The sequence below is a fragment of the Panthera pardus genome, unplaced genomic scaffold, assembly GCF_024362965.1.
Source record: "Panthera pardus isolate Hobbes unplaced genomic scaffold, ASM2436296v1 HiC_scaffold_27, whole genome shotgun sequence".
In the NCBI taxonomy this organism is placed as follows: Eukaryota; Metazoa; Chordata; class Mammalia; order Carnivora; family Felidae; genus Panthera; species Panthera pardus.
In genome coordinates, this window is record NW_026526843.1 from 78,063,571 (window position 1) to 78,080,602 (window position 17,032).

Consider the following 17,032-nt stretch of genomic DNA (forward strand, 5'->3'; position numbering starts at 1 on the left):
AAAGACATTTTACCAATATTTGTTCTTCTAATCCATGAGCATGAAATATTTTTCCGTTTCATTGTGTCATCTTCAATTTCTTTCACCAGTGTTTTGTAGTTTTCACAGTGCGGGTCTTTTACCTCTTTGGTTAGATTTATTCCTAGGTATCTTATTATTTTTGGTGCAGTTGTAAATGGGATTGTTTTCTTAATTTCTCCTTCTGCTGTTTAATTATTGGTGTATAGAAATGCAACAGATTTCTGTGCATTTATTTTTTTATCCTGCAACTTTATTGAATTCGTTTATCACTTCTAGAAATTATTTGGTGGAATCTTTTGGGTTTTCTATATATAGTGTCATGTCATATGCAAATAGTGAGTGTTTTCCTTCTTTATTACTGGTTTGGATGCCTTTTATTTCTTGTTGTTGTCTGATTTCTGTGGCTAGGACTTCTGGTACAATGTTGAGTACAAGTGGTGAGAGTGAACATCCTTGTTCTGACCTTAGAGGAAAATTTCCCGGTTTTTCCCCATTAAGGATGATAACTGTATGTTTTTCATAGATGGCCTTTATGATCTTGAGGTATGTTCCCTGATTATGTACTTGGTTCAGAGTTTTTATCGTCAATGGATGTTGTACTTTGTCAAATGCTTTTTCTGTATCTATTGAAATTGTCATATGGTTCTTATCCTTTCTCTTATTGATGTGATGTATCATGTTGATTGATCTGCGAATACTGAGCCACCATCTCCACCCAGGAAGAAATCCCACTTGACATGATGAATGATTCTTTAATTGTATTATATTTGGTTTATGAGCATTTTTGCATCTATTTTCATCAGGGATATCAGCCTGTAGTTCTCCTTTTGAGTAGTGTCTTTATCTGGTTTAGAAATCAGAATAATACTGGCCTCATAGAAAGAATTTGGAGGCTTTCCTTCTTTTTGTATTTTTTTGAAATATTTTAAGGAAAAAGGGTGTTAATTTTTCTTTAAATGTTTCATAGAATTCACCTTTAAAGCCATCTGGTTATGTGCTTTGTGTGTTGGGAGTTTTTTGTTTGCTTGTTTGTGTTTAGAGAAGATTTTTTTTCAATATATGAAGTTTATTGTCAAATCAGTTTCCATACAACACCCAGTGCTCATCCCAAAAGGTGCCCTCCTCAATACCCATCACCCACCCTCCTCTCCCTCCCACCACCCATCAACCCTCAGTTTGTTCTCAGTTTTTAACAGTCTCTTATGCTTTGGCTCTCTTCCACTCTAACCTCTTTTTTTTTTCCTTCCCCTCCCCCATGGGTTTCTGTTATGTTTCTCAGGATCCACATAAGAGTGAAAACATATGGTATCTGTCTTTCTCTGTATGCCTTATTTCACTTAGCATAACACTCGTCAGTTCCATCCATGTTGCTACAAAGGGCCATATTTCATTCTTTCTCATTGCCACATAGTACTCCATTGTGTATATAAACCACAATTTCTTTATCCATTCATCGGTTGATAGACATTTAGGCTCTTTCCATAATTGGGCTATTGTTGAGAGTGCTGCTATAAACATTGGGGTACAAGTGTCCCTATGCATCAGTACTCCTGTATCCCTTGGGTAAATTCCTAGCAGTGCTATAGCTGGGTCATAGGGTAGGTCTATTTTTAATTTTTTGAGGAACCTCCACACCGTTTTCCAGAGTGGCTGCACCAATTTGCATTCCCACCAACAGTGCAAGAGGGTTCTTGTTTCTCCACATCCTCTCCAGCATCTATAGTCTCCTGATGTGTTTATTTTGGCCACTCTGACTGGCGTGAGGTGATATCTGAGTGTGGTTTTGATTTGTATTTCCCTGATGAGGAGCGATGTTGGGCATCTTTTCATGTGCCTGTTGGCCATCTGGATGTCTTCTTTAGAGAAGTGTCTATTCATGTTTTCTGCCCATTTCTTCACTGGGTTATTTGTTTTTCGGGTGTGGAGTTTGGTGAGCTCTTTATAGATTTTGGATACTAGCCCTTTGTCCGATATGTCATTTGCAAATATCTTTTCCCATTCCACTGGTTGCCTTTTAGTTTTGTTGGTTGTTTCCTTTGCTGTGCAGAAGCTTTTTATCTTCATAAGGTCCCAGTAATTCACTTTTGCTTTTAATTCCCTTGCCTTTGGGGATGTGTCGAGTAAGAGATTGCTACGGCTGAGGTCAGAGAGGTCTTTTCCTGCTTTCTCCTCTAGGGTTTTGATGGTTTCCTGTCTCACATTCAGGTCCTTTATCCATTTTGAGTTTATTTTTGTGAATGGTGTGAGAAAGTGGTCTAGTTTCAACCTTCTGCATGTTGCTGTCCAGTTCTCCCAGCACCATTTGTTAAAGAGACTGTCTTTTTTCCATTGGATATTCTTTGCTGCTTTGTCAAAGATTAGTTGGCCATACGTTTGTGGGTCTAGTTCTGGGGTTTGTATTCTATTCCATTGGTCTATGTGTCTGTTTTTGTGCCAATACCATGCTGTCTTGATGATTACAGCTTTGAAGTAGAGGCTAAAGTCTGGGATTGTGATGCCTCCTGCTTTGGTCTTCTTCTTCAAAATTACTTTGGCTATTCGGGGCCTTTTGTGGTTCCATATGAATTTTAAGATTACTTGTTTTAGTTTCAAGAAGAATGCTGGTGCAATTTTGATTGGGATTACATTGAATGTGTAGATAGCTTTGAGTAGTATTGACATTTTGACAATATTTATTCTTCCAATCCATGAGCATGGAACTTTTTTCCATTTCTTTATATCTTTAGAGAAGATTTTTTTTTTAATGTTTATTTTTGAGAGACAGAGCGAGACAGAGCACAAGTGGAGGAGGGACAGAAGGAGAGGGAGTCCCAGAATCTGAAGCAGGCTCCAGGCTCTGAGCTGTCAGCATAGACTGATGCAAGGCTCAAACCCATGAACCATGAGATGACCTGGGCTGAAGTCAGATGCTTAACCTACTGAGCCACCACTCCCTGTTGGGAGTTTTTTGATTACTAACTTAATTTCTTTGTTGGTTATCAGTCTGTTCAAATTTACTAGTTTCTCCTCTTTCATTTTTGGTAACTTATATGTTTCTAAGAATTTATCCATTTCTTCCAGGTTGCCCAGTTTGGTGGCATATAGTTTTTCATAATATTCTCTTCTAATTTTGTATGTTTGTGATGTTTGTTGTTATTTCTCCTCTCTCATTTGTGACTTTATTTATTTGAGTCTTTTCTCTTTTTTTTTTTCTTCATAAGTCTAGCTACAGGTTTATTTATTTTTTATATTTTTTCAAAGAATCAGCTCCTGGTTTCATTGATCTGTTTTGTTTATTTTTTTATTTTCTATACCATTCATTTCTGCTCTAATCTTTATTATTTACTTCCTTCTGCTGCTTTCAGATTTTATTTGTTGTTCCTTTTCTAGCTCTGTTAGGTGTAAGGTTAGTTGTTTATTTGAGATTTTTCTTGCTTCTTGAGGTAAGCCTGTGTGACTGTATACTTCCCTTCTAAAACCACTTTCACTGCATTCCAGATGTTTTGGAGCATTGTGTTTTTATTTTCATTTCAAATTTCATTTTATTTATTCTTATATATCTTTGTTGACCCATTCATTGTTTACTAGTATGTTATTTAACTTCCATGTGTTTGTGGTCTTTCTAGATTTTTTCTTGTGGTTGACTTCTAATTTCATAGTGTTGTGGTCAGAGGAGAGTCACGGTATAACTTCAATATTCTTGAATTTCTTGAGGCTTCTTTTGTGGGCTAATATGCAATCTATTCTGGGGAATGTTCCATGTGCAGAAGAAAAGAATGTGTATTTGCTGTTTTAGGATCGAATGTTCTGAATACATCTGTTAAGTACATCTTTTCTAATGTGTCTTTCAAAGCCATTGATTGTTTCCTTGTTCATTTTCTGTTTAGATGATTTCTATATTGATGTAAGTGGAATGTTAAAGTCCCTTACTATTATTGTATTCTTATTGATTAGTTTCTTTATGTTTGTTATTAACTGTTTTATGTATTTGATCACTTCTACGTTGGGTGAGTAAATATTTATAATTGTTATATCTTCTTGTTGGATTGTACCCTTTATGATTATATTGTGTCTTTTTTGGTCTCTTATTACAGTCTTTTAAAGTTTGCTTAGTTTGTGAATGGAGCTAGAATGTAATATATATATATATATATATATATATATACACTAAGTGAAATAAGTCAATCAGAGAAAGACATATACCGTAGATTTCATTCATATGTGGAATTTAGGAAACAAGACAGATAAACACATGGGGGGGAGGAAAAAAGAGAGGGATACAAACCACAAGAGACTCTTACCAGTAGAGAACAAACTGAGGGTTGATGGAGGGGGTTGATGGGTGGGAGATGAGCTAGATGGGTGATGGGTATTAAGGAGGGCACTGGTTGGAATGAGCACTGGGTGTTGTATGTAAGTGATAAATCACTGAATTCTACTCCTGAAACCAATATTGCATTGTATATTAACTAAAATTTGAATTTAGGAAACACCTCTTTAGTTTGTTATAAGTATTGCTGCCTTAGCTTTCTTTTGACATACATTTGCATAATAAATATTTTTCCATGCCCTCACTTTTTTTTCTCATTAAACTTTTGCTTTAATGGGTCTCAAAATTCTGTGACAGATTTTTGATCAAAGTTGTTTCCATTAAAAATTACTGATTTTAAAAACTAATAAAACTGCCACACACACACACACACAAAAACAAATGGTCCACAAAACATTCTCCTTTCCTTCTGAAGGTTTTATGATGCATTATCATTAACCAGTCTTTTACTATTAAACTTAAACGGCCAATTCACACAAACAGTTCTGAGACTGTTCTTCCACCAGTGATTAACACTGGGGTGGCAGGTATTGGGGATAATATTCATTTAGCCTTCTGAGCTTTCTGGGCAGACTTGGTGACCTTACCAGCTCCAGCTGCCTTCTTGTCCACTGCTTTGATGACACCCACAGCAACCGTCTGTCTCATGTCAAGAACAGCAAAATGGCCCAGTGGAGGGTAGTCAGAGAAGCTCTCAACACACATGGGCTTGCCAGGAACCATATCAACGATGGCAGCATCACCAGATTTCTAGAACTTGGGACTATCTTCCAGCTTTTTTCCAGAATGACGGTCAATCTTCTCCTTCAGCTCAGCGAACTTGCAGGAGATGTGAGCTGTGTGACAGTCCAGCACAGGTGCCTATCCAGCACTGATTTGGCCTGGATGGTTCAGGATAATCTTCTGAGCTGTAAAGCCAGCTGCTTCCATTGGTGGGTCATTTTTGCCATCACCAGCCACATTGCCACGACTAACATCTTTGACAGATACGTTCTTGACATTGAAGCCCACATTGTCCCCAGGTAGAGCCTCACTCAAAGCTTCATGGTGCATTTCAACAGACTTTACTTCAGTTATAACATTGACTGGAGCAAAAGTGACCTCCGTGCCTGGCTTAAGAACACCGGTCTCCACTCGGCCCACAGGGACAGTACCAATACCACTAATTTTGTAAACATCCTGGAGGGGCAGACTCAAGGGCTTGTCAGTTGGACGAATAGATGGCAGAATGCAATCCAGAGCTTCAAGCAGTGTGGTTCTACTGGCATTGCCATCTTTCCATCCCTTGAACTAAGGCATGTTAGCACTTGGCTCCAGCATGTTGTCACCATTCCAACCAGAAATTGGCACAAATGCTACTGTGTTGGGGTTTTAGCCAATTTTCTTAATGTAGGTGCTGACTTCCTTAACGATTTCCTCGTATCTTTTCTGGCTGTAGGGTGGCTCAGTGGAATCCATTTTGTTAATCCATAAGTTGTTTTACACCCAGTGTGTAAGCCAGAAGGGCATGCTCACGGGTCTGCCCATTCTTGGAGATACCTGCTTCAAATTCGCCAACACCAGCAGCAATGATCAGGACAGCACAGTCAGCCTGAGATGTGCCTGTAATCATATTTTTTGTAAAGTCTTTGTGTCCTGGGGCATCAATGATGGTCACATAGTACTTGCTGGTCTCGAATTTCCACAGGGAGATATCAATGGTGATACTACGTTCACGTCTGGCTTTCAGTTTATCCAAGACCCAGGCATACTTGAAGGAGCCCTTTCCCATCTCAGCAGCCTCCTTCTCAAATTTTTCGATAGTTTTTTTGTCGATCCCACCACATTTGTAGATCAGATGACCAGTAATGGTAGACTTGCCTGAATCTACGTGTCCAATGACGACGATGTTGGTATGAGTCTTTTCCTTTCCCATTTTGGTTTAGGTTTAGCGGTGGTTTTCATGACACCTGTGTTCTAGTGGCAAACCCATTGCGAAAAATCTCCATGCCCTCATTTTTAATGCTTGTCTTTAGGTCTGAAATGAGTTTCTTGTAGACAGCAGATAGATGGGTCTTGTTTTTATCTTATTTTACATTCAGAACAATTATTGATAGACATGTATTTATTACCATTTTATTATTTTTTGGTGATTGTTTCTGAAGAAATCTCTGATTCTTCCTTGTCTTTCCCTTTTTCATGTTTTGCTGATTTTCTTTAGTGATATATTTGAATTTATTTCTCTTTATCCTTTGCATATTTATTAGTGGGTTTTTATATATGGTTACCATTAGGTTTGTATATAACCTCTTCTGCATATAACCATCTCTATTAACTTGGTTATTTAAGTTTGAACCCATTCTTTACTCCTTCCTGCCCACATTTTAGATGCCTGTCTTTATATTTTATATCCTTTTATTTTGTGAGTTCCTTGATTATTTTTTTACAGAAATATTCCATTTAGATTTTATGTTTCCTACATCTTTTTTTTTTGAAATTTATTTATTTAAATTCAAGCTAGTTAACATACAGTGCAGTATTGGTTTCAGGAGTAGAATCCAGTGATTCATTACTTATATATGTAAGTGCTTATTCCAACAAGTGCCTTCCTTAATGCCTATAACCCATTTAGCCCATCCCCTTACCCACTTTTCCAGCAACCCTGTTTTTTCTCTGTATTTAAGAGTCTCTTATGGTTTGCCTCCCTCACTCTTTTTATCTTACTTTTGCTTCCCTTCCCCTATGTTCATCTGTTGTGTTTCTTAAATTCCACATATGAGTGAAATCATCTGATACTTGTCTTTCTCTGCCTGACTTATTTTGCTTAGCATAGTAATCTAGTTCCATCCACGTTGTTGCAAATAGCAAGATTTTATTCTTTTTGATTGCTGAGTAGTATTCCACTGTATGTACATATATATATATTATACTATATATGTATAGTATGTATATATATAGTATCTGTACATATAGTATAGTATATATGTGTGTGTGTGTATATATATGTACATACTATATGTACTATATATATATATAGTATACTATATATATATAGTATACTATATATATATATATATATATATATATATATATATATATATAGTATTGGTTATTGTTGATAACGCTGCTATAAACATTGGGGTGCACATGCCCCTCAAATCAGCATTTTTGTATCTTTTGGTTAAATACCTAGTAGGGCAATTGCTGGGTTGTAAGGTAGTTCTATTTTTAATTTTTTGTGTTTCCTACATTTACTGTCACTTTTGATTTATCCTTTCCACTCAAAATATCCCTTTTAATATTTCTTGCAGGCGTAGTTTAGTGGTCATGACATCCTTCAGTTTTTGCTTGTCTGGGTAACTCTATCTCTCCTTATATTCTGAATGATAGCTTTACTAGATAGGGTATTCTTGGCTGCAGACATTTCCTATTCAGGCACTCCCTTCAGGCTTGTAAAGATTCTGCTAAAAAATCTTCCAGTATCCTCATGGGCTTTCCCTTGGAAGCTACTGGCCTTCTCTTGCAGCTTTTAGAATTTTTCTTTATAACCAAATGTTACCAATTTAATTAAAATGTCTGGTTGTCAGTCTGCTTTTGTTAGTTTTGATTGTACTTCTCTGTGACTCCTGGATCTGGATATCTGTTTCCTTCCCCAGAGTAGGGAAATTTTCAACTATTATTTCCTCAAATAAATATTCTGTCCCCCTTTCTTTGTCTTCTTCTTCTGAGACTCCTATAGTACAAATGTTATTATGTTTGATGGAATCACTGAGTTCCCTAGCCTACTCTCATTTTGCACAATTCTGTTCTCACTATTTTGTTCAGCTTATTTTCCATACTCTGTCTTCTAAGTACTAATTTGTTTCTTAGCGTGTTCTATCATACTTTTCATTCCATCAAGTGTGGTTCTCATTTTGTTTCCTTGTTGATTTTCTGTTTAGATATCTTCCCATTGATGTAGGGGGGGTGTTAAAGACTCTTACTATTATTATATTACTATCAATTAGTTCCTTTATATCAGTTATTGATTGATTTATATATTTGGGTATTTCCAGTTGGATTCTTAAATATTTATAATTGCCATAAATTTTTGTTGGATCATCCCCTTTAGGATTATACAGTGCCTTTTTAAAATATACATTATTATCAAGTTGACTAACATATAGTGTATATAGTGTGCTCTTGGCTTTGGGTGTAGATTCTCGTGATTTATCCACTTACATACATCATCCAGTGCTCATCACAACAAGTGCACTCCTCAATACCCATCATCCATTTTCCCCTCTCCCCCACCCCCATCTCCCCTCATTTTGTTCTCTGTATTTAAGAGTCTCTTGTGGATTGCCTCCGTCCCTCTCTGTTTGTAACAATTTTCCCTTTCCCTTCCAACATGCTCTTCTGTTAAGTTTCTCAAGTTCCACAGATAAATGAAAACATATATCTGTCCTTCCCTGACTGACTTATTTCACTTAGCATAATACTGTCCAGTTCCATCCATGTTGCTGCATTTGGCAGGTTTTCATTCTTTCTCATTCCCAAGTAGTATCCCATTGTATATATAAATCACATCTTCTTTATCCATTCATCAGTTCATGGACATTTAGGCTCTTTCCATAATTTGGCTATTGTTGAAAGTGCTGCTATGAACATGGGGGTACATGTGCCCCTATGAATCAGCACTTTTGTATCCTTTGGATAAGTTCCTATTAGTGCTATTGCTGAGCCATAGGGTAGTTCTACTTTTAATTTTTTGAGGAACCTTCGCATTGTTTTGAAGAGCAGCTGCACCAGTTTGCATTCCCACCAGCAGCACAAGAGGTTTCCGATTTCTCCACATCCTCTCTAGCATCTATAATGTCCTGATTTGTTCATTTTAGCCACTCTAACCAGCGTGAGGTGGTATCTCAGTGTGGTTTTGATGTGTATTTTCCTGATGAGGAGTGACATTGAGCATCTTTTCATGTGTCTGTTGGCCATCTGGATGTCTTCTTTGGAAAAGTGTCTATTCATGTTTTCTGCCCATTTCTTCACTGGATTATTTGTTTTGGGGGTGTGGAGTTTGGTGAGTTCTTTATAGATTTTAGATATTAGCTTTTATCCGATATGTCATTTGCAACTTTTTTTTCCCATTCCATCAGTTGCCTTTAGTTTGGTTGATTGTTTCCTTTGCGGTGCAGAAGCATTTTACATTGATGAGATCCCAATAGTTCATTTTTGCTTTTATTTCCTCTCCCTTTGGATATGTGTCAAGCAGAAAATTGCTGTGGCTGAGGTCAAAGAGGTTGTTGCCGGTTTTCACCCCTGGGGTTTTTATGGTTTCTTGTTTCACATTTAGGTCTTTCATCCATTTTGAGTTTATTTTTGTGTATGGTGTAAGAAAGTGGTCTAGTGGTCTAGTTTCATTCTTCTGCATGTTGCTGTCTAGTTTTCCCAGCACCATTTGCTAAAGAGACTGTCTTTTTCCATTGGATACTCTTTCCTGCTTTGTCAAAGATTAGCTGGCCATACATTTGTGGGTCCAATTCTGGGTTCTCCATTCTATTCCATTAGTCTATGTGTCTGTTTTTGTGCCAACACCATACTGTCTTCATGATTACAGCTTTGTAGTAGAGGCTAAATTCTGGGATTGTGATGCCTCCTGCTTTGGTCTTCTTCTTCAATATTACTTTGGCTATTTGGGGTCTTTTGTAGTTCCACACAAATTTTAGGATTTTTTGTTCTAACTTTGAGAAGAATGCCAGTGCAATTTTCATTGGGATTGCATTGAATGTGTAGATAGCTTTGGGTAGTGTTGACATTTTGACATTTGTTCTTTCAATCCGTGAGCATGGAATGTATTTCCGTTTCTTTGTGTCTTCTTCAATTTCCTTCATAAGTTTTCCATAGTTTTCAGCATATAGGTCTTTTTCATCTTTGGTTAAGTTTATTCCTATGTATTGTGTGGTTCTTGGTACAATTATAAATGGGATCAGTTTCTTGACTTCTCTTTCTGTTGCTTCATTATTGGTGTATAGAAATGCAACGGATTTCTGTATATTGATTTTGTACCCTGAGACTGCTGAATTCATGTGTCAGTTCTAGCAGCTTTTTGGTGGAATATTTCGGGTTTTCCATATAGAATATCATGTCATCTGCAAAAAGTGAAAGTTTGGCTTCTTCCTTGCCAAATTTGATGCATTTTATTTCATTTTGTTGTCTGATTGCTGATGCTAGGACTTCCAACACTATGTTAAACAATAGTGGTGAGAGTGGACATCCCTGTCGTGTTCCTGATCTCAGGGGGAAAGCTCTCAGTTTTTCCTCATTGAGGATGATATCAGCTGTGGGCTTTTCATATATGGCTTTTATTATGTTTAAGTATTTTCCTTCTATCCCGAATTTCTCAAGGGTTTTTATTAAGAAAGGATGTTGTATTTTGTCAAAGGCCTTTTCTGCATCGATTGACAGGATCATATGGTTCTTATCCTTTCTTTTATTAATGTGATGTATCACATTGATTGATTTGCAAATATTGAACCAGCCCTGTAGCCCAAGAATGAATCCCACTTGATCATGGTGAATAATTCTTTTCATGTGCTATTGAATTCAATTTGCTATTATCTTGTTGGGAATTTTTGCTTCTATGTTCATCAGGGATATTGGCCTATAGTTGTACTTTTTTAGTGGGGTCTTTGTCTAGTTTGGGAATCAAGGTATTGCTGGATTCATAGAATGATTCGGGAAACTTTCTTTTCATTTCTATTTTTTGGAACAGCTTGAGAAGGATAGGTATTAACTCTGCTTTAAATATTTGGTAGATTTCCCCTGGGAAGCCATCTGGCCCATGACTCTCATTTGTTGGGAGGTTTTTGATAACTGATCCAATTTTTTCACTTGTTATGGATCTGTTCGAATTTTCCATTTCTTCCCGTTTGAATTTTGGTAATTTGTGGGTGTCTAGTAATTTGTCCATTTCTTCCAGGCTGTCTAATTGTTGGAATATAATTTTTCATTGTATTCCCTGATAATTATTTTTATTTCTGTGAAGTTGATTGTGATATTTCCTTTTTTATTCATGATGTTATCTATTTGGGCCCTCTTTCTTTTTGTGAAGTCTGGCTTTATCAATTTTGTTTATTTTTTCAAAAAACCAGCCCTTAGATTCATTGATTTTTTTCTACTGCTTTTTGGATTCTATATTGTTTATTTCTGCCCTGATTTTTATTATTTCTTTTTCTGCTGGTTTTGGGGTGTCTTTGCTGCTCTGCTTCTAGTTCCTTTTGGTGTGCTGTTAGATATTGTGTTTGGGATTTTTCTTGTGTCTTGAGATAGGCCTGGATTGCAAAGTATTTTCTTCTGAGGACTGCCTTTACTGAATCCCAAAGCATTTGGACTGTCATTTTTTCATTTTCATTTGCTTCCATATACTTTTTAATTTCTTCTGTAATTGACTGGTTGACCCATTCATTCTTTAGTAGGATGTTCTTTAACATCCATGCATTTGGAGGTTTTCCAAACTGTTTCTTATGGTTGATTTCAAGTTTCATAGCATTGTGATCTGAAAATATGCATGGTATGATCTTAATTCTTTTATATTTATTGAGGGCTGTTTTGTGACCCAGTATGTGATCTATCTTAGAGAATCTTCCATGTGCACTAGTGAAAAATGTGTATTCTGCTTCTTTTGGATAAAAAGTTCTGCATATATCTCTCAAGTCCATCTGGTCCAGTCTATCACTCAGGGCCATTGTTTCTTTATTGATTTTCTGCATGGATGATCTGTCCATTGCTGTTAGTGTAGTATTAAAGTCCCCTGTAATTACTGTATTATTATCAATAAGATTGCTTATGTGTGTGATTAACTGATTTATATATTTGGGTGCTCTAAGTTTCGGTGCATAAACATTTATAATTGTTAGCTCTTCTTGATGGAAATACCTCATAATTATGATATAATGTCCTTCTTTGTCTCTTATTACAGCCTTTAGTTTAAAATCTCATTTTTCTGATATAAGTATGGCTACTCCAGCTATTTTTTTACTTCCAGTAGCATGATGGATGGTTCTCCATCCCCTCACATTCAATCTGAAGGTGTCCTCAGGTCTCAAATGGGTGTTTTGTAGACAGCATATAGATGAATCTTGTTTCTTAATCCATTCTGATTCCCTGTGTCTTTTGATTAGAGCATTTAGTCCATTTACATTCAGTGTTATTATTGAAAGATTTAGTGTCATTGTGTTATCTCTATGTTTCATGCTTGTGGTGATGTCTCTGGATCTTTGTAGTCTTTGCAGCATTCCACTCAGAGTCCCTCTTAGGACCTCTTGTAGGGCTTGTTTAGTGGTCATGAACTCCTTCCGTTTTTGTTTGGGAAAGACTATCTCTCCTTCTATTCTGAATGACAGCCTTGCTGGATAAAGGATTCTTGGCTGCATATTTTTCCTATTCATCCCATTGAATATTTCCTGCCACTCCCTTCTGGCCTGCCAAGGTTCAGTGGACAGGTATGCTACTGCACTTATGTGTCTATCCTTGTATGTAAAGGCCCATTTGTACACAGCTGCTTTCAGAATTCTCTCTTTATCTTTGTATTTTGCTAGTTTCACTATAATATGTCATGGAAAAGACCTATTTCTGTTATGTCTGAAGGGAGTTCTCTGTGCCTTCTGGATTTGGATATCCACTTCCTTTCCCAGATTGGGGAAGTTCTCAGCTATTTATTCAAGTAAAACTTCTTCCCCTTTCTCTTTCTCTTCTTCTTCTGGAATTCCTATAATACAGATATTATTATGTTTCATTGAATCACTTATTTCTCTATTCTGCCCTAGTGTTCTCATATGTTTTTATCTCTCTTTTTCTCAGGTTCATCATTTTCCATAATTTATTTCACTTATTCTCTAGTTCACTTATATCTGTTTCACTTATTCTCCTCTCTGCCACTTCCATCCTCGCTGTCACCACATCCAATTTATTTTGCACCTTATTTACAACATTTCTTAATTCATTATGACTATCTTTTAGTTCCTTGATCTCTGTAGCAGTAGATTCTCTGCTGTCTTTTATGCTTTTTACAAGCCTAGCAATTAATCTTATGACTATTATTCTAAATTCTTGATCAGGTATATTATTTATATCAGTTTTGAGCAATGCTTTAGCTGTCATTTCTTCCTGGAATTTCTTTTGAAGAGAATTCTTCCATTTCATCATTTTGTCTAGTTTTCTGTCCCTTGTGTGTTTTAAAAAGTTTGTTACGTGTCTTGCACCTGTGAGCACTACTATATTAAAGAGAGGTCACACACTCCAGGGCCTGGCCCTTCAGTAGGTGTGTTTGAAGCATGTTTCATGTTCTCTGTTGTTGTGACTGGTTGCTTTCTCTCTCTACTCATAGTGGTGATTTGGACCCTCCACTATGTGTGCTTTGATTTGCTCATTAAAATAACCCTGAAAAAATAGTTTTTAAAAAGAGGGGGGTGGTCGTGGTGGAAGAAGCCTTTTCCCATAGAAAGACAGAAATGACAGGGGTTGGGGAAAAGAAAAGAAAAGAAAATTGAGAAACTATATGGCTTAATCCAGAGAGAGAGAGGAAAATAAAGAAGGAGATACAGAACACGTGTAAGGAGAATAGATTAAATATGTTTGCTTTAACAAACCAACAACCAGAATAACTAGACTAGAAAAGGTAAGAAATAAGAGGAAGAAAAGGAAGTGTGTGTGTGTGTGTGTGTGTGTGTGTGTGTGTGTGTATAAAATAAGAATTGACCAAGAATTAAGTCAGAAAATGCAAAACCGCTGGGTGCCTTGGAACCAGTGACTGCACTGGTCTGGAAGAGGGGCTGTCTGGTTGGTCAGTGTCAGTCTTGCTCTGGTATATACATGGTTACCAGGTGTGGATGGGCGTGGTTTGGTGCAGGTGGGCCCCACTTCCACTGTGGCCCCTTGTCTATTCCCTGAAGCCCCGCCTTATTGATGATAGGGAGAAAAATGGTGACACCTCAGTCTCTCCTCCCCAGACTGGGTGTCCCAAACCACTCTGTTCAAGCTGTTTTCACGGTACTGCGTGGGCACGATTGGGCTGTTTTTTTGTTTTGTTTTGTTTTGTTTTGTTTTGTTTTGTTTTCCTGCTCCACAGTCTCCCATGCCTCCCAGGCTCTTGGTTTGGATTCAAACCCCAAAGTCTTAAAAGATCCTGCTCTGCACACCCTGCTTCCACGGTAGAGCCACTCCACCTTGCTGACAAAGGACCTCTTGCTCCTTACAATGCTGCACAGGCACAGTTTGTCTCACTCCACCCACTCCTGCACCTCCCTGCCGCTCTGCAGGGATTCAAGCCCCGATGTCTCAAAGGATCTCACTCCACATGCCCCAGTTCTGAGAAAGTGCCGCTCCATCCTGTCAATAAAGGGCCTCTGGCTGGCAAATGCAGGCAGGGCCCTTTGTCCTTGGAACAGCTATATACCTTCTTCCCACAGCACTCAGGAGAGGGGATTGCTTTCTCCCACTGTGGACTGTACCTCTGAGCTAGTTACTGACCCGGGTCTGGCTCCCCTAATCCCCAGGAGTGCAAACAGGGCTGTCAATCCAGAGACTCTCAGAAATTGGAACTTTCCAGGGTACCTGGGTGGCTCAATCAGTTAAGCATCCAACTTCGGCTCAGGTCATCATCTCACGGTTTGTGAGTTCAAGCTCCACATCAGGCTCTTCACTGACAGCTCGGACAACCTGGAGCCTGCTTCAGATTCTGTGTCTCCCTCTCTCTGCCCCTCTGCCGCTCATGCTCTGTCTTTCTCTCCAAAAAATGAAAAAAATTAAAAATAAAAATAAATAAATTGGAACTTTCTCCATTTTTTCCTATCCCTGGTCCATGGTTTTTCTCTTTTCCAAATACAATCCTACACTTCCACACCCTTTCTTTTTCTTCCTTTTGTCTCTCCGTGGAAGGGGATGCCTGCCCTCTGTGCTTATGTGGCCTCTTTTATTTCTTTCAGTTTGCAATCATGCACCTATGACTTGCCAAGTTATCCCTGTGGGCCCCTGGAGATGTCTCTGCCAGTCTGCAGCCTGGACTCTTGGAATTCCAAGTCCTCTGGCCTCAACACTGCTGTGTTAGGGACGAGTGAACTTCAGATCCCCCTATTTCTCCGCCATGTTGACTACTCTCCTACAGTGCCCTTTTTTGTCTCTTGATACAGGTTTTGTTTTAAAGTCTAGTTTGTCTTGGGTGCCTGGTTGGCTCAGTCAGTTGAGTGTCCAACTTTGGCTCAGGTCATGATCTCACAGCTCGTGAGTTCAAGCCCTGCATGAGGCTCTGTTCTGACAGCTCAGAGCCTGGAGCCTATTTCTCATTCTGTTTCCCTCTCTGCCACTCCCCTGCTCATGCTCTGTCTCTCTCTCTCTCTCTCAAAATAAATAAACATTAAAAAATCAAAACAAACTTTAAAGTCTAGTTTGTCTGATATAAGTTTTGCTGCTCTGGTTTTCTTTTGACATCCATTTGTGTGATAAATGATGCTCCATCCCTTCACTTTCATTCTGAAGGTGACTTCAGGTCCAAAATCAAACTTTATAGGCAGCATAGATGCATCTTTTTTTTAATCCATTTTTATACCCTATGTCATTAGATTTGAGCATTTAGTCCATTTACATTCAAAGTAATAATTGATAGATATATATGTATTGCCGTTTTATTACTTGTTTTGTCATTGTTTCTGGAGATTTTCCCTAATGTTTTCTTGTCTTTTTCACATTTGTTCTCTCCTTTCCACTCAAAAGTTCTCTTTAATATTTCTTGCAAGCCTGTTTTAGTGGCCAAGAAATACTTTATTTTTTGTTTGCCTGAGATAATGTTTTTATCTCACCTTCTGTTCTCAATGATAGCCTTGCTGGATAGAGAATTCTTGGCTGCACATTTTTCCTATTTAGCACTTTGAATATATCATGCTACTCCCTTCTGGCTTCCAAGTATCTCTTTGAAAATCTCCAGCTAGCCTTATTTGTTCTCCCTTGTAAGTTATGGACTTCTTCTCTTGCTTTTTTAAAAGATTTATTTTTATCATGATATTTTGCAAATTTAATTACAATATATCCTGGTGTTGTCCTGCTTTTGTTTATTTTGATGGGAGTTCTATGTGCCTCATGGATCTAGATGTCAGTTTCCTTCCCCAGATTAGGGAAGTTTTCTGCTAATATTTTTTTCCATTAAAATTCCCCCCCCCCCTTTCTCTCTCGTGTTCTGGGTCTCCTATAATATGACTGTTTTTATGTTTGATGGAGTCAGTAAGTTCCCTAAGTCTATTCTTTTTACTCTCATTTGTTCAGCTTCATTACTTTCCATTAGTTTATCTTCTAAGTCAGTAATTCATTCCTCTGTTTCTTGTAGCCTGCTGTTCATTGCATCAACCCTGTTTCCAATCTACTTTACTGCACTCTATCTTTGATTCTTTTTGAATTCTTTTATCTCTGTGGTGTATCACTCATGTCTTCCATTCTTTTGTCAAGACCAGTGAGTATTCTTATGATTGTTGCTTTAAATTCTCCATCAAGCATGTTACTTACATCTTTGTCAATTAAATATCTGCCCGTGGACTTATATTGTTCTTTTATTTGGGGTGTATTCCTCTGTGTTGGCATCTTGTCTACAACTCTGCCTTCTTCTCTGTGTTAGAAAAGCCAGTTATGTCTTTGGCTCCTGTAATTATTGCCTTATGAAGAAGAGGTCATGTAGTGCCCAGGGATTTACACTTCAGG

The 17,032-nt window shown here is 37.7% G+C and overlaps 1 pseudogene; it reads right to left on the reverse strand.

Annotated features, from left to right (window-relative positions):
• Positions 1-4,852: 4,852 nt before the first annotated feature.
• LOC109259223 (elongation factor 1-alpha 1-like) lies at positions 4,853-6,306 on the reverse strand (annotated as a pseudogene).
• Between the last annotated feature and the right edge of the window lie 10,726 nt (positions 6,307-17,032).